General features: G+C 37.6%; 2 protein-coding genes and 1 long non-coding RNA gene across 4 annotated transcripts in view; 1 reads left to right on the top strand and 2 right to left on the bottom strand.

Annotated features, from left to right (window-relative positions):
- The window catches only part of LOC146468817 (ras-like protein 1), a 348000-nt gene that overhangs the window by 219733 nt on the left and 105564 nt on the right, over positions 1–22703 (bottom strand). The window lies entirely within an intron of this gene.
- The window catches only part of LOC146468819 (uncharacterized), a 349521-nt gene that overhangs the window by 187111 nt on the left and 139707 nt on the right, over positions 1–22703 (bottom strand). The gene's annotated exons all lie outside the window — the stretch shown is intronic.
- The window catches only part of LOC146468825 (uncharacterized), an 84564-nt gene that overhangs the window by 52141 nt on the left and 9720 nt on the right, over positions 1–22703 (top strand). Inside the window, exon 2 of the long non-coding RNA XR_014867340.1 lies at positions 6719–6790. This is a non-coding gene — a long non-coding RNA (uncharacterized LOC146468825). The remainder of the gene's footprint in view (positions 1–6718; positions 6791–22703) is intronic.

Genomic DNA, 22703 nt, shown 5'->3' on the forward strand with positions numbered 1-22703 from the left:
TTAATGCAAAATAAAACAAAATAATGCAGCCTAAGGGAAAAACTACAATTCTTCTTAGCCACCATAAATGTGTTAAAGTTGCAGACGTGTCAGTAACTTTTAAGTTTTGTTTAAGGCTGATAATTTAGACAGGGATTTTGACTTGCACTTAATGTTGTGAACAACATCTGTTAAAATTTGTTGCACTGTGTAGCCTTGTCATTAGAACTTCTGTACATAATCAGAGCTTGCTATGAGTTATTGTTTTTCTGTCATTATATTTTCTTGTATTAACCTTTTCACTGGAAATTGTCAAACCAAATTTTAGAATGAAATTATAACAGTTTCTTGCACATTAACATTAGGATCGTGATCACCCAGGTTTCATGTTGTAGTCAAAATTTTGTCCATTATGGTTGAGGTAAAATACATGTATCCATGTGCTGAATATTATTCTTTCACGATGCATATTAAAAGTTATGTTTCTATTTCCGATTTCATTGACACAAGTTACTTTGTATTGATTTAACATTGTAGACTTATATTTATATACAAACAAATTCCTGAAGCTTAACTAAAATAAGTTAGAGATTTTTTCAATAAAATTATCCCTTTTATGATTCTTAACAGCAAGCTTATTCTGAGACTCACTGGAAATTTGAGTCACAAATGTTCTTGTGATTTTGGAAAGTTCAAAGTAGTACAAGGTCTTGCAAAGGTTAATTCAAGATCCTTGAAGATCTTTTGCAAGATCATTGTAGATCTTCAAAGATCTTGGCAAGATCTGCAAAGGATCCTTTAGGATCCTTAAAGATCTTTAGCAAGGTTATTGAAGATCCTCAAAGATCTTGAAAAGGTCTGCAAAGGATCCGTGAAAATCCTTTTAAGATCTTTGGCAACATAATTGAAGATCCTCAAAGATCTTGGCAAGTTCTGCAAAGGATCTTTGCAGATCCTCAAAGATCCTGGCAAGATCTGCAGAGGATCCTTAAAGATCTTGACAAGATCTTGGCAAGATCTGCAAGGATCCTTAAGGATCTTTGAGGATCCTCTAAGATCTTGGCCAAGATCTTCAAATGATCTTCAAGGATCTTCAAAGAGGTTGGCAAGAAAGTTGAGGATCCTTAAGGATTTTTGGGGACCCTTACAGATCTTGGCAGGATTGTTTAAGGATCCTTAACGATCCTCATAAGCTTCAGGGTGAATTCGATTTGTTTAGTTTGGTTGTTGTGGCATTCACTTTTGGTTTTTCAAAATGTGGTAGTTTCTGGGAAGCCCAACGCAAAGATGCAATCATCTTTGGCAGTCAGTAATAGCTCTTTCAAACAAAAAGTAATCATCATCATCATCATCATCATCATCATCATCATCATCATCATCATCATCATTTTTATTATTATTATTATTATTATTATCATTCACAATAGGGGAAATGTTAAGCCCAGTCATCACTTCATGTACACTGTAATAAGACATGTCAATGATACTGTATGATTGTAAGAAAACAACTGACTCCAAATTACGGAAAAAACGGCTAGGAAAGCTAAACATGTAGATGTATTCAATTCAAGGGTATTTTGTTTTGCTTGTTGTGGCATTCACTATTGGGTTTCGTAATGTCACTTTTAAGACTGCAAAGATACAGTCATCTTTTGGCAGTCTGTGAAAAATTAATACTATCATCATGATCATATTATTATTATTATTATTATTATTATTATTATTATTATTATTATTATTATTATTATTATTATTAATGTGCCTTAGTTTTGGCTCCTTGCAGTGTCGAAGAGGGGGTTGGGGATTGGCTTTCTAAAGTTTCAGAAGGGAAGTTTCAATTAAAGTACAAAAAATTGTACTATTATTAATATTAATGAAAATGTTATATACCAAAAGAAAACATTTGCTCATTTTCAATATCGGTAAAATTAAGGGAAAGTCAGTGCATCTTTGTCGGGTTTCAGTTACTGTAAGGTTATTTAAGATGCATTAAACAAAATTAAGTTCACATAAGTAGTCACAAAACGAATGTGACAATAAATGATAATTTTTTTCTTTGTGTTAGACTTCACTGCTTGGTTATCAAAATGTTGCCATTTTTTAGGAAGCCCACTGCCAAGATGCAGTGATCTTTTGGCAGGCAGTGAAATTTATTGCAAACAAAAAAATTATGCTTTTCATTCACGATAAAAGATTTTAAGATGAGTCATTGCTTCATCTGAAGTGAAGTAAGATTTTTATGTCAATAAAACTCCATGAATAGGAAAGAAAAACATCTGACATTAACATGATGATGATGATGATGATGATGATGATAGTAACAACAATAAATGGCCACGTTTTGGTCACAATTTGAATGTGACACGCTAAAAGATGGACGGCAATTTCCTTAAAAATATTGAGGGGCCGTAGCCAGGATGAAACATAGTTAAAATTTTTGAAACGACATCTGGCTAAAATGAATAAAAACTACAAGCTTTCGACTGCCCGAACTGCAGTCTTCGACGGGTAAAATGAATGATAGGAAAGCGATGAGAAAATTTAAACAATAAGCGTGATTTGCAGGATGATAAAAAAGTAAATAATTATGAATGTTTGTTAACAAGAATGTTGTATTGTCCAAGTAACGGGCAAGAATTGTTATCTGCGTTGGGTGTCACTCTGTTATTCCACGCTTCTAATGATTTTCTGCTGTTTAAGATTAATCTGCGATAATTCACTCACTTCCCATCTTATTCGAGAACAAATCGTTTTTGGAAAACAACGTGGTGACATTTCACACCTTTACATCCCCACGGAATTGGTTTGAAATCAAAGAAAATCCTGAAAGTAATTAGTGGACAAAAAGACAAAGGTTACACAACAGTGCGATCGTCTTGTAATGTATCTCTTAGTAATCGCTTTTATAATCGGCTTTAAAAAAGAAATACTCACTTGGCGAGGAATATGTATGGCACTTAATTTTTTTACAAATTTAAAATCAACATTGCATACTGAGTCAATAATTTAAACATTTATGCCGACTGGTTTTCTAATGTCTATACACTAGTTTTAAGAGAGGATTGACATTAATCCAATAGATTCCTGTTCTGACTGAGTTGCCATGGTTACATCAAGGTCATTGATCACTAACAGACCATATCAAACTGTTCCCAGATACATTTCTAGAAATAAATAAACAAATCAACAAGTCTCATAGTGTTTGGCCAAATAAATAAATATATAAAAAAAGTTATTCAGTTTTAAAGTCACCGTGGGGGTAATCCCTCCCCGATCTGCGCCACCCAAAAGGCCTTTGAATTCGTAACATTCTGCGATATTCTGTTGACGTTTGATTTGTTCTATACAGAGTTAGCTGTTTTAAGGCGTATTACGGGAAACAAGTTTTCTTTACTCCTGGCATTTTCGGAGAAACACGTGATTTAACCACTCCGCCTCGGCCTTTGTCTTAGTTAAGAAGACTTTGAGAGCCAGAGGAAGACAGACTCGTTAGCAGAATGAAGAGGAATAAAAAAGAGGAACATCATGTAGTAACTACCAAGCAAAACAGTTAGCTATAAAAGTAAATAGGTTGCATGAAGTACAACTGCTATGTGATACTCGGTCATTAGATCATTTTATTCGTACTTTATTTTTTCATATTTGTATTTATACTTCTCATACGTTTTACATACTTTGCCCCATTACTACACTTTCCACACATTTTACTTCATATTCATTTTTGTATAAGCTGTAGGCCGAATATTTTTCATGCCGTTGATCGGCGAAAGCTTGGATTTTTAACCTTTGATTTAAGCAGTAGTTTAAGGCGTCAATGTTTACTGTAATTAATTTTATCGTATTTAAACTGGTAAGATCTCAGACATTTTATTGTCAATTTTATTAAAAAAAAAAACAATGAGAACTTCTTTGATCTTGATTTTATAATTGGTGGAGCATGATAGAGAATATTGAAACAATCAGGCGAACATAAACTATGGCATTGTTTAGAATCTTTTAAGTGTTTGAATACCAGAGAAGCCTCATCAGTAGCTAAGTGCTCACGATCTTGTGTGGAAAAAATACTGGGTGGTTTCGCCGACGTAACAGGCATTACAGCCCACATAATAATAATAATAATAATAATAATAATAATAATAATAATAATAATAATAATAATAATAATAATAATAATAATAATAATAATAATAATAATCTTTATTGAGGAAATCAATTTCACTAATAAGTGATTTACAAAAGAGTCCTCAAAAATTAAAAAGAACAAAAAAAAAAAAAGAAAAAAAGACTAAAGACTATTTACCTTTCTTAACACTCTTTTAAAACTAGCTAATGATGGGCTTTGTCTGATTGAAAGGTCTAATTTATTCCAATCGTTTGAGGCAAAATTTGTCGAGGTCCAATGCCCCCAGTTCCTACTAGATGCATTCTTACGGATATTATTTTTACATCTAATATTATTAATAATAACATAATAATATAATAATATAATATAATTATAGCATTAATAATAATGATAATAATAATAATAATATAAAAATAATAATCTCTTTATTAAAATATTCCAAGTAAATCGTTATTTACAGGTTAAAAGTAGAGAAACGAGCTATAAAACCCTTTTTACAGTTCTTTTCGATTGAAAAAAAAGGAGACTATTTTTAAGCACAATTTTTTGAAGAAAAAGGAAAAAATCCATATCTCTTTAAGTTACAATAGCATTCTTATTCGTTTATCGATTTTCACTTACTAAAATAAAACCATCAAACTATATTACATACAAACTGACTAAGTTTAATGATAATAGACCAACGGACTTTTCACTTACAATAGACGAATCGGAAAACAGCAATCATTTGCATTGAAGTCTTTGCAGCCAAAAACAATAACAATAACATCTCGTTTTAACTGACAAACGACAAATAACATATGGCCTTCAATCAGGTCAATGACCAAAGCCACTAATACCATTTACTGAACCTCCATAATTTACTTGAACCTAATAACGACATTTACTTAAGTAGTCGAAACGTCCGCCAATGTAATCCATTAGTCCATCTCCGGATGATCAAAATTTACGTCCTTATGGCATGACAAGCCATTTCTGGGATTGTTAAAGCTGTTAACAAAGTCCTGGTAATTAATACTCCTAGTAAAGCTTCAAATTCGTCATTGAATTAACTTTACAATTCACTAGAAACAAACATTAACGGAAAGAAAATACAGAATAAATAAACGCGAACTTAAAAAACTTAAGAAAAACCGAATGTACCTCAAATCGAATAGAAAACAAGCAAAAATTCAAAAGCGAAAATATAATTACTTCAAGATCTGTACGGCAACTCCGAGATCACAACAACTGATCTACAAAGGCGAAATACAATCCTTTATAAAATCAATTAACCGAAAAAGAAAGGCCCAATGCACTTATCAAATTAACAACAAAAGATTACGTAACGCGACGCCGAGAAACTTAAACTTGCAAGAAAAAAGTAAGCATAAGTTACAAGGAAAAAATTAGCATTAGTTACAAAAGCTAAACTGAAAGTGATCACAAATAAATTAAATGTTTCAACTGATTGCACAACAATAAAGGAACAGAAAAATCTAATTCTTGTGGTTACAGTCCTCCAATGTTATAATTTAATTTCTGTCATTAAAATATCTAATATTTTGGAAGTTTTCGAGCTTCTGTTGGCTTTTCCGGCAGCGCTAATGCCTTTTTCTCACTTTTAACAACATTTTCAGGCACATACGTTTCCACTTGGCCCTAATATGTCTCATAACGCCATTTTTCCATCTTATTACCTCCTAATTACTTGTAGAACTTAAGTGACGAGCAAAATCCGAACTGACTGTATATAACTTAATGGTTGGGCGGGAGGGGTTTGGGGCTGCGTTTGAACTGTGGCTGGTGTAATCTGAAGTTGATTAAAAATGCAAAAGAAAAAAAATTCAACCAAAACAATCAGACAAACAAACAACAACAACAAAAACAAAAACGTATACACACCAGCACGCGATCTCATTCGCGACCCAATTATCAAGTCGGATGAACCAATGTTGGCACTACTTTAGCTGTATTCCTCGCTCCAGGGGTAACTTCATGCCAATCTGAAATGTTTCCACGCAGTCAGCAAAAGTCTTTAGAGGCGTTCAAGAGGAATAGGTAAAATGGAAAGTAGCGTCCCAAAGTCCTGACGTATAGTTTTTGAAAACAACATCTCACCACTCAGATCGAAAATGTCAAGTTGAAATTATTGTTAGCTGCGTCGGATTCTACCAAGAGAGAGTATTAAAGTTTATTTTAAAAGTGCTTTGTCTCCTTCCTCAAATTGCAATAACGACACTAACTAGTATTATTAAAAACTGAATCATCGCATAATAAAATTTGATGGATTTGATTGGCTTAGCGGCCATGGTATATGATCCATTTTACCGTGGCTGAGAAATGGTGACTATTAAATTGTCTTCTAGTTGTTTTTGCACAGCGAAATCAGTGAGATCTTGCAATATTTCTTGTGTGCTTTTTTTTCTAATAACACAATTATTCCACTTGCGCTTGTTGGAGATGAGATGATTATAGCCAACTTGGCGCTATGCGCCTCGTTGGCTATCTATCATCTCATATCCAATGCGCGCTCGTGGAATAATTGTTTATTATATAATTTCATTAATATTTATGACCTGTCTTACCCTTCCGATTTTCTTTCTCCCATAAAATAAACTTTCATTTTGTTTTCAGGTACCTCAGCAACAATCAAATTCAACATCTACCGAAAGAGATATTTTCACACCAATCATGGATGTGGACTTTGTAAGTGTGAGAGTTTTCTTTTTCTTTTGTTCCTTGTTTTTTCCCTAAAATCATTTACGCAGGTGAGCTGCGTAGAATCTAGCACTCTTACTCCCCACTCTTGTTCAATTTTTTGTGGGTCATTAAAAACTCCATGCATTTTTGCGCCAAATCTTTTAAGGTTATCCTGCATGACTTGAAATTGATATATAAAACAATGGTGAATGTATGAAAATGATAGGAAGATGGTATGATAAGTTATCGGCGCGAGTGGATTGAATTAAACATGGTGTGAACACCTGGACCAGAACCGCACATGCGATGCCCAGTATTATTGCTAAATGCTTGATGCCACACCATGAACTTGTGAATTAATTAACGAGTCATCATCGCGCACATTTGGCGCGCGCACGCTGAAAACATGATGTTTTTATTGAAGGTACGCCCAGTTAATAGAGAGGTATCTTTTTGTTTTACCTTGGTATTTTAACTTAGGTAATATACTACTTATGTTTTTTTAGAAAAATGTTTGAGAACAGAAAAATGCGTCATTCCCAGGAAAACGAGCTTGCCCACCATTTGGGGACTTAAAATAGTGTTTGGGGTCAATACCGATTAACATTGTAGTTCCCTGCTGCTTATGCTTCATTCATTCCATGCGTTATTTTTGTTCTCAAATCTGTTTTATCTACATAATCTCTGCTGCCACACAACCTGACAAGGAGTCATCAAATAGACTCATTGTTAAAGGGAAATATTGCAATCAAACAATTCTTTTATTTCAAGGGAATCACCTCAAGGGTAAACAGATCGCTCGGCAAAAGTTGCAGCGTAAGGTTTAGCACTCGAAAAAGGAATGAAATAAAGATAAAGGAGCTCAAGATTTTCTCACCATTCGATATGTACTCAAAATTCTCACAACCTCTGAAAAAGTCCTCATTTTGCAAAGGATTCTGTTGCGTTCGTCCATTTTCTTCAACACAGCCTTGTTAGTTTTACTATCGTTTCTATTTCTGGATACGAGATAAAGTTTTCTTAATCACATTCTATATTTGACTTATAATTATCAAACATATGACAGGCTCACATAATCTTGGATTCCAGATTTCCTTATTGCGAATAAACATCTGTTGTTTTCTGAGAAACTAACACATTATATGACTCATACTCACTCGGTAAAGAAACCGCGTAACAATGTAATATCTTATAGAGGCATTTTATTTATACAATGTTTGAACAATGCTGTTTAGATTGACAATTATTAATAATAACTACGATATGCTTTTGTTATCCTTGGCAAACAAGTAACCAAGGTCACAGGGGAAAGTGAAAGTGGTAATTTCCCTTAAAATTATAATTAAATCAATTATGTTTTGACTTCTAGCTACAGACTGATCGAGAAACGTCAAAGGCAATAACTGCTGACGTGAAAAATAATTTACTTCAAAAATATCTAATGCACTCATGATCAGAAGAGAAAATAAATGAGCGGAATGAGCTCTATAGTCTGAGTTGGTCAGGTCTTGCACAACCTGAAGAACCAATCAGAATTTACTTTCTTATACGGATGTACAAAATACGCACATGTTGTGAGTGTGTGACAGAACGTTTGCAACTCGATGTTCAGGGTAACCAAACGAGAGCATTATAACAAGATTTTTAAAAAGTTGTTTTCTGGGCTTTTAAAAGGCCAATTCCAGTAAGGTAACACAGGGCTTGTTTCATCTGTTCGAATTCTTTAGCTAAAAATCTAATAAAAATGGCCGATAGTTTTAGGGACGAAATGCTAAACAAAGAAGTTTTATAGTTGCTGTTATCTTTCGGAAATGTTAGGTGCCCTTTTTTTAATACTTTTAGCACGGTATTTGACCCCCCTGAATACAAAATGGGTTTGCTTTTCAGCGTTGCAAAAATTTGAAGTGAACTTTTGCTTAAATCATAGCCCTAGTATTTTTTTTTTACAATTATATCCTAATTTTAGAGGCTTGGAAAATCTTTGCGAAAAAAATACTCAGCGAAACTAGCCGTTGGGTGGGTGTCCCTGGATGTTTTGCGATGCGGTTTCCATGCAAAACTGAGACTGGTGTATATAAATGATTGTCTTTTATGGGAGGTCAGGTTACAATAACTCGTTACAATAACTCGTTCATTGCGCATGCACGCATTTATGATTTAAAAACGGACAACAGAACAACAGTGGTTATATTTATTTATTTATATATTTATTCCTTCATTCATTCATTCATTCATTCATTCATTCATTCATTCATTCATTCATTCATTCATTCATTCATTCATTCATTCATTCATTCATTCATTCATTCATTCATTCATTCATTCATACATCATTCATTTATAACAACTTTGTTGAGACGAAGAAACAAATTTTAAAAAGGTTACAACAAAGAAGAACCAAATCCCATATTGAAGTTGTACCCCTATTGTAAGATTGTGACTATGGTCGTCATCTGTTCGTTGCTACAATAGTGTAACACAAATCCGATGTGAACAACCTAAAGTTGTATGTAGTTAATACTTTTACTTCATCTTCTGTTTAGGGATTCCGTGTATTTCAAGGTAGAACTAGTATTTACTCCTCTATTTTTCCAAGTCATCTGTGTTGCATGATGATTCCGTTTTATCTTCTCCAAAATCGCAAAATTTTTTTCTAAATAATTTCCCACCCCCTATAGAAAATGTGTACACGACTTTTGCTTTAGACAACTAGTGAAGAAATGGTAGATTAATTTCACCATATAATGAACAGTCTACAACCCAAATTAAAGTTTGAAATCGATAAAACGGAACAACACCCAGTGGCCTCTCGCTGTCACAACTCGAATTCAAAATTACCACATCCAAAAATAGCAAAAGCTCTTTTCTAATTTTACGAGGAAAAAAAAGAACAGCTAAAAACGCGTTATTTGTTCACCATTAATCAGCTATACCCAAGAAATAAATGATCACTTTCATTCGCAATGTGCAGAAACGTATCGGGGATAGTTAACGTTGCTCCTCATTGATAACAACAACAAAGCAGCGACTTATTCGATGACATCCTCTGCCGTCTGAACGGATATCCAGAGAACGCATACACCAAACAAAGCGTCCCCAGAGCAATGAAAAAGACTCTCGACCCACCAACACAGCATGGTCATACCTCAAGATTCCGTACATCTCAAAACGGCTAAACCACAGGATCACTAATCCTTTTTTAGAAAAAAAAAGCGGTATGTGTTGTGTACAGATTACACACCCTCAGACGAGCTTTCTCCCACAACACCACGGAAAGTACATGCACCAGAGACAAGTGCCCCATTTCTAAAACCAACTTGTACTAATGAAGAAACGTCGTCAACGAAATCACATGTAACAACTGCAATCAACAATACATCGGTAGCAGTACACGTTTCATCAAGTATCGTATAAGAGAACACCTCAATAACGAAAATTCCACCGTGAAGAAACACATCTCTATATATAATAAAACAAAGACTATAGTGGCATTGAAATCAATACCATTGTGCAAGAAAACGACCCCGAAAATCTACGCCTACTACGCGGGATGCCCTGAGGGGGCATACCGTGTCTAAAAACGGGTCGATTTCTTTTTTTTTTACGCCGGAGCCCTGAGGGGGCATACCGTGTCTAAAAACGGGACGATTTCTTTTTTTTCTTCGTCGTAGCTACAAATCGCCACATTAATTTATTCATTAAACTCTCCCCTCTCCTACTGGGGATGTATTCTTCTGATTGTCTTCAACAACAGCCCGCCAATCAAAATCCATTCTTGTCGCTTATATCGCGAGGGAGGGGACCCACTCGCCCCTACCTGTGTGACGTCAATGCATCATTTGATCTATTTATTAAAGACAGATTAAATTTGGCGCCATATTGTTAACATGTTCTGGACTCAAGTGTGCCGTTTTCAAACGGAAATTTCACCATTTTGAAGCGGTGAATCGAAAGAATAACTTCTAAGAAGCACCCGACGTTTAAAACGGTGGAAATTGGTGAGTTCCTGGCGAAGGAATCGTGCTTTGTTTGACAGTCTTAGACCACGACGCGAGACTGAAAAGAGGTCATTGAGAAGCTTACGTTATCGTAATGGAATTTCACGAATTTCCGCTGATAGTCTGAGTCGCGTAACACAAGGGAAGCAACGTAACGCGATCGTCGTGACTCAAACTATTCCATTAGCAAGGATAGTTTTATAAATCGGTGAAGCATACAGTTGGAATAAATGAATCAGCCCCAGCATCACGCGTTATGCCAGTATAACAGGCATCTTGTTTTTTTTTTTTTTCTTCCTCGTAGTCACAAATCGGTACATTAATTTATTACGCGGGATGCCCTGAAGGGGCATACCGTGTCTAAAAACGGGTCGATTTCTTTTTTTTTTTTTTTTTTCTTCCTCGTAGTCACAAATCGGTACATTAATTTATTCATTAAACTCACCCCTCTCCTACTCGGAGTGTATTGTTCTGATTGTCTTCAACAGAAGCAGGCCAATCAAAATCCATTCTTGTCGCTTACATCGCGAGGGAGGGGACCCACTCACCCCTACCTGTGTGACGTCAACGCATCATTTGATCTATTTATTAAAAACATTAAATTTGGCGCCATATTGTTAACATGTTCTGGACTCAAGTGTGCCGTTTTCAAACGGAAATTTCACCATTTTGAAGCGGTGAATCGAAAGAATAACTTCTAAGAAGCACCCGACGTTTAAAACGGTGGAAATTGGTGAGTTCCTGGCGAAGGAATCGTGCTTTGTTTGACAGTCTTAGACCACGACGCGAGACTGAAAAGAGGTCATTGAGAAGCTTACGTTATCGTAATGGAATTCCCGCAATTTCCCTTGAAACCCTGAGTAGCGTAACACAAGGTAAACAACGTAACGCGATCGTCGTGACTCAAACTATTCCATTAGCAAGGATAGTTTTATCAATCGGCGAAGCATACAGTTGGAATAAATGAATCAGCCCCAGCATCACGCGTAATGCCAGTATAGCAGGCATCTTGTTTTTTTTTTTATGTCGCGCATATTGTCTTAACATGTTGTGGACTCAAGTGTGCCGTTTTCAAACGGAAATTTCACCATTTTGAAGCCGTAAATCGAAAGAATAACTTCTAAGAAGCACCCGACACGTAAAACAGTGGAAATTGGTGAGTTCTTAGCGAAGGAATCGTGCTTTGTTTGACAGTCTTAGATCAAACACGCGAGACTGAAAAGAGGTCATTGAGAAGCTTACGTTATCGTAATGGAATTTCACGAATTTCCGCTGATAGTCTGAGTCGCGTAACACAAGGGAAGCAACGTAACGCGATCGTCGTGACTCAAACTATTCCATTAGCAAGGATAGTTTTATAAATCGGTGAAGCATACAGTTGGAATAAATGAATCAGCCCCAGCATCACGCGTTATGCCAGTATAACAGGCATCTTGTTTTTTTTTTTTTCTTCCTCGTAGTCACAAATCGGTACATTAATTTATTACGCGGGATGCCCTGAAGGGGCATACCGTGTCTAAAAACGGGTCGATTTCTTTTTTTTTTTTTTTTTTCTTCCTCGTAGTCACAAATCGGTACATTAATTTATTCATTAAACTCACCCCTCTCCTACTCGGAGTGTATTGTTCTGATTGTCTTCAACAGAAGCAGGCCAATCAAAATCCATTCTTGTCGCTTACATCGCGAGGGAGGGGACCCACTCACCCCTACCTGTGTGACGTCAACGCATCATTTGATCTATTTATTAAAAACATTAAATTTGGCGCCATATTGTTAACATGTTCTGGACTCAAGTGTGCCGTTTTCAAACGGAAATTTCACCATTTTGAAGCGGCAAATCGAAAGAATTACTTCTAAGAAGCACGGTGGCAATTGGTAAATTCCTGGCGAAGGAATCGTGCTTTGTTTGACAGTCTTAGACCACGACGCGAGACTGAAAAGAGGTCATTGAGAAGCTTACGTTATCGCAATGGAATTCCCGCAATTTCCCTTGAAGCCCTGAGTAGCGTAACACAAGGGAAACAACGTAACGTGATCGTCGTGACTCAAACTATTCCATTAGCAAGGATAGTTTTATCAATCAGCGAAGCATACAGTTGGAATAAATGAATCAACCCCAGCATCACGCGTAATGCCAGTATAGCAGGCATCTTGTTCATTAAACTCTCCCCTCTCCTACTCGGGATGTATTGTTCTGATTGTCTTCAACAGAAGCAAGCCAATCAAAATCCATTCTTGTGGCTTATATCGCGAGGGAGGGGACCCACTCGCCCCTACCTGTGTGACGTCAACGCATCATTTGATATATTTATTAAAAACCGATTAAATTTGGCGCCATATTGTTAACATGTTCTGGACTCAAGTGTGCCGTTTTCAAACGGAAATTTCACCATTTTGAAGCGGTGAATCGAAAGAATAACTTCTAAGAAGCACCCGACGTTTAAAACGGTGGAAATTGGTGAGTTCCTGGCGAAGGAATCGTGCTTTGTTTGACAGTCTTAGACCACGACGCGAGACTGAAAAGAGGTCATTGAGAAGCTTACGTTATCGTAATGGAATTCCCGCAATTTCCCTTGAAACCCTGAGTAGCGTAACACAAGGTAAACAACGTAACGCGATCGTCGTGACTCAAACTATTCCATTAGCAAGGATAGTTCTATCAATCGGCGAAGCATACAGTTGGAATAAATGAATCAGCCCCAGCATCACGCGTAATGCCAGTATAGCAGGCATCTTGTTTTTTTTTTTTTCTTCCTCGTATCCACAAATCGGTACATTAATTTATTCATTAAACTCTCCCCTCTCCTACTCGGGATGTATTGTTCTGATTGTCTTCAACAACAGCAGGCCAATCAAAATCCATTCTTGTCGCTTATATCGCGAGGGAGGGGACCCACTCACCCTTACCTGTGTGACGTCAACGCATCATTTGATTTCTTAATTAAAAGTGCATTAAATTGTCGCGCCGTATTGTTTATAACATGTTCTGGACTCAAGTGCGCCGTTTTCAAACGGAAATTTCACCATTTTGAAGCGGCAAATCGAAAGAATAACTTCTAAGAAGCACCCGACATTTAAAACGGTGGAAATTGGTTAGTTCATGGCGAAGGAATCGTGCTTTGTTTGACAGTCTTAGACCACGACGCGAGACTGAAAAGAGGTCATTGAGAAGCTTACGTTATCGTAATGGAATTCCACACATTTCCGGTGAAAGTCTAAGTCGCGTAACACAAGGTAAACAACGTAACGCGATCGTCGTGACTCAAACTATTCCATTAGCAAGGATAGTTTTATCAATCGGCGAAGCATACAGTTGGAATAAATGAATCAGCCCCAGCATCACGCGTAATGCCAGTATAGCAGGCATCTTGTTCGAAGTACTTTCCATCAGAAAGTACAAACCTACCCTCAACTCCCGAGAAGAATACAGCGAATTCACGGACCTTTTGTTTAAATGACTATTTTAGTACATCTGGAAAGACTCTTTGTTCTGTGACACTCGTACTTTATTTTATTCATATTTGTATTTATACCTCTCATACATTTTATATACTTTGCCCCATTACTACACTTTCCACACATTTTACTTCACATTAATTTCTGTATAAGCTGTAGGCCGAATATTTTCTAAACCCTGGTGATGCCGGATTTTAACAGTAGTTAAAGGCCTCGTTCGAAATTCAATATGGTTATTTTCATAATTCTACTGAAGGATAACATGCGAAGACATTTTCCAGTTGCACCACTTTTTTCTTTACTTCTTATTTTTTTTAGTGAGATGTCGTTCTTCGTCATTTCAATTTTTTTTTTCTTGGAAAGCTGATTTAATTGTAACTATCTTCTCAATCTTACTCTGCGTGAATTCAAGGCTCTCACGTAGCTTCCTTGTAGTTACCCTGCCAGGTTTTCTTCTTGTTAAACAGGAATTTGGCATTTGGTTCGATTCTCACTAATGTCTCCCATATGGCTGCAAGTTCAGGATCTTATCTGTGTTTGTTGGTCGATTCCGTTACTTCCTCCTGTAAATCCGCGCTGCTTGCTTTATTTTCATTAAGTCGTAAGGGGTCGGGATGGGGGGGGGGGGGGGGGGTGGGGCGTGTGTAGGGGAAAGGGGCTGCTGTCAGCCGGATCGTTTGATATTGTCATACTTTTACTATTAATATCTTGTGGTGTGTTTCCAAACATTATCTGAAAAACAATATTAACACCAATATTTAGTCCGACTGGTAATGTTTACTGTAATTCATTTTATCGTATTTTGACTGGTAATATCTGAGACATTTTATTGTCAATTTTATTTTAAAAAACAATGAAAAAGCGATTCTTTGATCTTGAGTTGATAATTGGTGGAAGCATGATAGAGAATATTTAAACAATCAGGCGAACGTAAAACATGGCATTGTTTAGAAGCTTTTCAGTGTTTGAATACTACAGAGGACTCATCAGTAGCTAAGAGCTCACCATCTCGTGTGGAAAAAATGCTGGGCGGTTTTGCCGACGTAACAAGCATTACAGCCCAAATAAATGAATACAACGCAAGAACGGATGTCCCTTGGGAAAAAATTGCCGATTTTAAAGGACGAAAAGACGAACTTGATATCTGTCTCTGCAGTAACGCTTAAAAAGGTGGCTGAAGAAGAGCAGAAGAGCTGTCGAAATCAATAAAATCAAAACTCTTTTTTTCTTTCTTTTTTTTTTTTTTTTTACTTTTAATGATTCAGTTAAGCTGCAGCCTGTGTATTTCATTCTAAAGAGGATCTGAGGCAAACGACAATAAACTTTTACTTGTAAGCTACCGATAATCCCGATGCAGAAGAACCATGAGGACTCATATCAGATACTACCCGCAATACATTTTGGCGAAACGTTGTGTATATTATTCGAATCTACAATGGGAAGGCTCATCTTAAACGTGTAAGCATGACGCTCTTTTACAAATGTGCTTGTAGCAATAAATTGAAAGGATATACTCTGCCGGTAATAAGAAAAACATAAATCGCAAATTATTAACACAAGAGTGTCGGTTGTCCACAATTTGACTCTCCAGATCAGTAAAATCGCCAAGATGATTTCTAGGAGAGACGTATGCTCTTCTCACTGTCTTATCCAGACTCCTTCGTCTGGCGGGAATAAACTGGTTTTCCTCTGCCTCAGCCTTGACAAGACTCCTGAATGATGATCTTTCTTCTGAAACCTATTAATAACTCATGACGTTATAAGCCAGCATGCAGAGAAACTCAATGAAACACCAGTTGAAAATCACCAGTGTTTCATCACGTTTTCATCCCTAGTGTTCCATCACTTTTTCATTACAATGATAAATTGTTGTTAATCTGCATATTCATAGATTACTCAAACACAGCTTAACATAAATCATTAATTTTTAATAAACAATGGCCAATTTCAAATTACAAACTGACAAGCTCAAGTCAGATGAAATGAAAGTTTACATTACATTTCTTAAATTCACCGAAACAGACTGGCAAAGTATCCATATCTACATTCAGGAAAAATTTTTCTACCTTCCGTGATACGGACTTTCTGCGAGAATCGACAGTAATTGTCGCCGGGTAAGCAGCTAAACTTTGTCCAATTGCATATACTCTTTAAAATCTCCACCAACTCTTCCAATCCTCAAAAATGCCTACTGCCTACTTATTTTTATATTTGGTAGACTTAATTAGTTTCAGTACTGCTTTTTCTACGCAAAGTTCTTCTTCCTCGATTGTTTTTGGCAAGCCGGCGAAACCTTCCTTCGGCCATGGCAAAATCAATATGTAAATCACTTCAAGTTCATAACGGTTTTGGAATACAAATTTGGTGCACCGCGAAACTATAAAAAAAAAAAAATTAAAAACAAAAGCTCACAGCACACATACAATAAATGCCGATTGAATACAAAAAATAAGACATACAAGGCATTAAAAAAAAAATGGAAAATTACAACGCTGCATAATTTTGTATTGTTTCTTTGGAGAAGTCATTTCAAAAACTCGTGCTTCGGGTTTCATCAGGTTTCCAAACGCGATTGGAAACCTGCTGAAACCCTCACACTCTTTTTTAAAATAGTACTTTAAACTCCGGAAAATAGAAACGACATAAATTTACGTCCCTACAGATTGCAGCTATATCATGGCCGCCAAGAGAATAGTCTAAAGTCAGCGACACACTTGGCGATTTTATACGCCGATCGCGGCAAATTTGATCGCCAGCGAAAATCGCAAGTGATTCTCGCCACCGATTGATGTGGACACACGTAGCGATTTTTTTTTTTTCGCCGTTCGCAGCGATGTGGCAGTTTTGAAAACTCATGTGATAAAATCGTCCAGCCTTAAGGGTTAGCTTTACTGGCGATTCGCAGCAATAAACGTAAAAAATCGCAGGAACGCCAAGTGTGTCGCTGGCTTTGAGAAACAAAAAACAAAAAGGAAAACAAATTTTGTTTTAATTTTTCAGGAGCTTGTGGGCTTCAACTACAGCTCAGTTGCAAAATAATACGAAAGCAAGCTGACTTAAGTACTACTTACTTGATATTGTTTTGATCGTTGCCGATGAAAACTTAAGAGGGAATGTCTACAAAGACCGATCGAAATCATAAATAAGTGGCACGTGATGAAAAATCAACTCTGCATATTCCGTCCAGAGATACCCCATGGTAGTTTTAAAAACGTAGTGGGTTTTTTTTCCTGAAATATATTTTTAAACCGGAAAAAAAAAAAATAGAAAAAACAGTGACGGTCCCTGGTTGTTTGAAAAACACCCGAAATAAACATGGTTCACACCTCGTAAACCTCGTTCTGTTCAATTCGCATCAAAGAAAACCCAGTTTTTTTCTTGAAAGTTTGCTTTTAAAGTGTTTATTAAGTATTTGAGTTCAAAATTACTCCAGCGGACGAACTTTTCTGGTCGTGAGGAGCCACAAAAAGTCTCAAAAATTCGCTCGCTCCAAAGGCCTTAATTTGGCGCACTTTTTTAATAGAGAATTTCGCGATCAGGTAAAACACTAAAACTTTTCAAATGAAGAATTATAGATTAAGGAAGTATCGCTCTAAAACAAGGTTTAAAAAATAGCTTCGGACTTTTTACCAGCACCAAGCCTTGGCGCTCTCAAAATCACGAAATTGCAATATCAACGTGTAAACAAACTGCACATGACTGCAACCAAACTAAGAGAAACTATTGCAATTTCATGTAGTTTCTCTCGGCATTCGGCTGTAAACCACTAGTGAAAGGTCATGCTTCGCTAACTGCAATAAGGTATTGTCTCTAAATAAGATATTTGGTTGTGTTTGTCTCCTGTCATTATTATATAGCCATCTTGATGTGTGAAGTCAACAAGATAAATTATCATCGCTCATTGCGACTGGAAGCGACAATCAACTCAAATGACTTACCATCGGACTACTTGTTTTCTTCTTGAAGATCCTTTAAAATCGAGATGAGTTTGCTTTTCTTTGAATCTCGAAAGGATTTTTTTTTTGTTTCGAAATGTCGTTACCTGGCCATTCGCAGGATTTCAAAAACCATAATTACTTGAAGGGAAAGCGCACATCATATACTGTATTAATTCGACTCTGTTTATTTCATAAGTTACGCAATAAAATGTCACGCCTTTTTTAATTCACATGAAGTTAGGTTTGACTATGTTGCGCAAAAAACTCACGGGAAACGTGTGTCCTGACATGCTGAAAACGAAAAACAAATTAAAAACAATAAAATCTTTACCAACGTGTGGACAGGATGGATGATTTATACCCGAAGTTTTTATCATCTATACACACCAAAAGGAGCCACAATGCACGCTTTGATAAAATATGATAGTTTTTGCATTTTAATGAGGGGAAACCTAGGGGAACACTTTTCTTGTTAACGCCTTAGTTTTCGCCTTCATGCAAAAGTCACTACGGTCTCATCCCTGACTGTTCTCTTGAGGATGAGACAAAACAATGTTATCAGGCAGAAAAAAAATCACTCCTCACTGCTGACATGCGCTTCCTTGACAAAGAGAATGCCGTTTGTCGATGTATGGCTTTTTCCATGGAATTCCTCTAGTTTAAAAATAAGTGCTAAAGGAAGTACAAATTTCCTAATGGTATATGAAAAATGAGGGCTAAGGGTGGCGGGGGGGGGGGGGGGGGGGATGAGCGCGTGCTCGTTTTCCCGAACAATGGCATGTAATCGAGCCGTCCCCGTATGTTGCAACCGCGTTATCGGCTTTTGGTTCATTATCCACCAGTGCTTTCTTCGAGGCAAGGTGCAAGGAGCAGGGGCACCCGACGGATCGTTTCGGTGAATTATCTGTTCGGAAGGCCCTTAATTCCCTACAATTTTCTAAAGGGAGTTTTCACCACGAACTTTCGTGATATGGGAAAATTAAGGCCTAGTGTTTTCGGATTGTTACAAATGTTGTTTCGGGTACCGAAGAAAGGTCAGCTAAGAATTTCGGAAAAGAAAATAAGACCTAAGGTTTTCAGGAAATGGACAGAAATGCCTTAGTAATTTCGAAAAGATTCAAATTCCCCTAGAATGACCGAGCAGATAAAAATATTTTAGCGCTGCCTAAAATAAACCTATAGAGCTTTTAAAGGCACTCCAGATAGCCTAAAATAGCGCTTCAAAGGATCTGAGAGAAAACTGTCGTTGGGTGCCCCTGAAGAAGAAACCTGCTGTTAGGGGTTGCTAGCTACTTCAGCACACATCGTTCATTGATCTTGAACTGGATCAATTGTCACAGCAATGCGTTGTAATAAATAATGGTTTGTTTTACGATGTAGCCACTCAAGTTGTAGATCGCGACGTTTCGACTGCTTACTGCTAGTTTTCATCAGGCAATGAGGTCGACTGATCACGCTTCAGTATTTATGTCACGAAGGTCTGATCCTGCAAGTGTTGCATACAGGGTCTGCTTTACTACCGGTTTGCTGTCAAATAGGACTTCTGAACTAGAACCGAGTCCTTCGTGACGCACTTGACTTGAGTATCCATGCCATATCTGGTCTGTTGCTCTCTTACTGACAATGCTGACCATCGGTAACAGCATGCTTTGTTCCTTCAAGCTTCTCCGCATATTCTACTGAAGCTCTGTCTGTTCTCGCACTCTAGGGAGTGCTGATGTTGGCCACATGACAACCGCTTCCATCATGTCTAGCTGTCATATGACGTCATCATGCCCCGTTGCGGACCCAGAGGAGACATACTTGAACGTACGATCTCTCTTCGGAGTCTCATTACCATGCCTTTTATACTTGAGAAGTTAAGGAGGGGGATTCCCTCCCCCTCTCCGTCTCCAGAAGACAAAAAGGGAAAAAAGACCAGGTTTAGATAGCGTTTGCGCTATGCTGACATGCGAAGGAGTATACCACGTTAGCTGAATCGACCAATTTGGTTTTCGCGGACAATCAAAGCTGATAACTCTTCAGGTCGCTCGAGGACGTCGACCCTTGCAGCATCTTGGTTGATGGTGCGCCGGTTTGTGGGCCTTCCATGACGATGTAAAAATGTTTGCCTTTGTTTGCTTCACAGTCAATGCAAACTCCTCTTTAAGTTCGTGAAGCACATTAACGATGTGCTGCGAGATCAGAATGTCTATCAATAGGGAGCCCGCGACGCAGCGTGTCTGATGAACGTATTACGTGAAACAGGGCGCCTGTCTCATGTGGTGTTATTTCTTGGCATGTACCTGACAGCAGCCATCCCTTGTCCACCAACAAAGTTCGTCTGCTCGCATTTTCCGATGAGCTTTTTAACTGACTCCTAATAGGGCTGACGTCTGTAGATGCTAGGTATGAATTTAGTACGTCTAGAGGCCTAAATGTAGCTCCTTGTGTAATATAATAAAGTTATTTTATCTTCTGAATCTGAACTGTGCAAAAGGACAAGCCAAAAGGGCTCCATTTTTTTTTTGGCCGAGCCTTTCACATTTAAATTTTAACTCTTACTATCGTTTCACACATACTGTGTACTATGAGTATAAACCCCCTCCCTCCTCCCCCCCCCCCCCCTCCATCCCCTCAGGCTCCATTTCTTGCAGTTTCTCGCACTGTTATTGGTGTCGTCTCAGTAGCATCTGCAATGGGTCTACGGTCACGGCATATACCTATGCCACGAAAGACAGATTATAAAGATTGCTAAGCGCACTTATTGATTTATGTAGTGATTAGTTCAAAGTTGAAAAACACCAGCACCAAAAAGGAAAAATACTAGTCACGATTGAGTTATACTCCCACGCAGTCGCTTTTAGGGGAGCAGGTAATACGATGTCCTCTAAAAACGACTGCGTGGGATCAGGCTGCGTTTGGATTGCACTGTCTCCAAACTAAATTGGCCCATTGTTCGCAAATCCGTTACAGAGGAAGCAAGCCGTATATCACAAAATTAAGGTGTACTTACCAATTCAAGAGCCCAATGGAGACAGTACACCGGTTTGTCGCAATAAAGCTATGGACTCCGACTTGCCATTTCCACGGTGTGCTTTTCTCACCTTCTCAGTATTACCGCATGTTAAGAGAGCCCTTGCTGATCTCGCTGTTGGTTCGCATTCACCGGCCAATTTCCCACTGAGATGGGATAGGCAGGAGAAATAGCCTACGCCTACGTTAGACTTTGTCACAGTCCGTTTTCGTAGGAGTCCAGTCAGGCGCTCGCCTCACGACTCCGTCGCCTTGTTGGTCACTCTTTCGGTGCATAAGAAGACGACTTGTGGCAAGTCTATAATGGCCTACGCGGAAATATAGCGGAAGAAAGAATCACGCGCACGCTAAGATAAGCTCAGGTTAAGAACACTACTAGTGTCGTCCCGAAACGTGTCTGTCCTGTAGAATTATTTCGCGAGGTATGCAATAAGTTTGTTGTTGTCTTAACGGTTTTGCACTAGAGTTGCACCAACAACAACGGTTTACTCAAACACTTTTTTTCTGCTAGATCACCTTGTCAGATACAGGTATCCGCAAATTTCACAAGCTGATTTCACCTGGTCACGACCGAAATGGCCGTGAGTATGATTGGAATTATAGGAAAAATCTTTAAACGCAGCCTGAATACAAAACAAGTACAAAGTGTTTTATAATAAAGAATTTTGTATATTTGGTAATTGTTCTAGCATCATCATTGTATGTCCATCAGGTGCGTGACGATATTTCAATCAGCTAGAACAACGGCGGTGTTTTATAAGACCACAATAGATCATTGTAACTAAAATAAATTAAACACGTTAAAAAAAATGCTACAGATCAGAGAAAATTCACGACTAAAGAGAAAACTGAACTTTTTGAAGATCTTGTTAACGAAGAATTGATGCACCGGCCCCTTTTTCAGGTACTGTTATCATCAGTGATCACGGAACTCTTTTTGTCTGTATATCTTTTATCTTGTTCAGCTGTTATTTAGGTGGCAAATTTGACACATACGAAAAGAACGAACGTTATTCTGGTAGAGAAACTGAAAAAGTTCTCGTTAAGTCACCATTTTCCTATATCACCTTGTACCAGTATCTGTTCAATTTCCTTTCGTTAAGACATCATTCAAGTTCTAAGTTGTATTAATTGCCTTTGGTGAATGAAAAATTCACGCCCACGCCAAGACCAGCGTGAAATAAACAACCTGAATGAACATCACCGTTCCAGGTGAATTTCAAAAGCCGCGTTAATGCGTGAACAGACACGTTTGCATGTTCAAATAACTTTAAAGGATCTAGTTTTAGACGTCCTAATGTTTGGATTTTTTTCCATTTTGGCCATTATGTAAGTAAAAACAATCACTAAAGTAAAGACCGGTAGAGGAAGCCGTTGCGTGACCGAAAACAAATATAGTCAAAGCAGTCGAAGACGGAAGATTATAAAGTTCGGCGGTTTCTGAGATGACCGTGGAGAACCGACAGGGTTTTGTTACCGTCAAAGGATTTTTGCCTCTTCTTGAAATTAGCA

Source organism: Pavona decussata, unplaced genomic scaffold (assembly GCF_977016875.1).
Source record: "Pavona decussata unplaced genomic scaffold, jaPavDecu1.1 SCAFFOLD_128, whole genome shotgun sequence".
NCBI classification, from domain to species: Eukaryota; Metazoa; Cnidaria; class Anthozoa; order Scleractinia; family Agariciidae; genus Pavona; species Pavona decussata.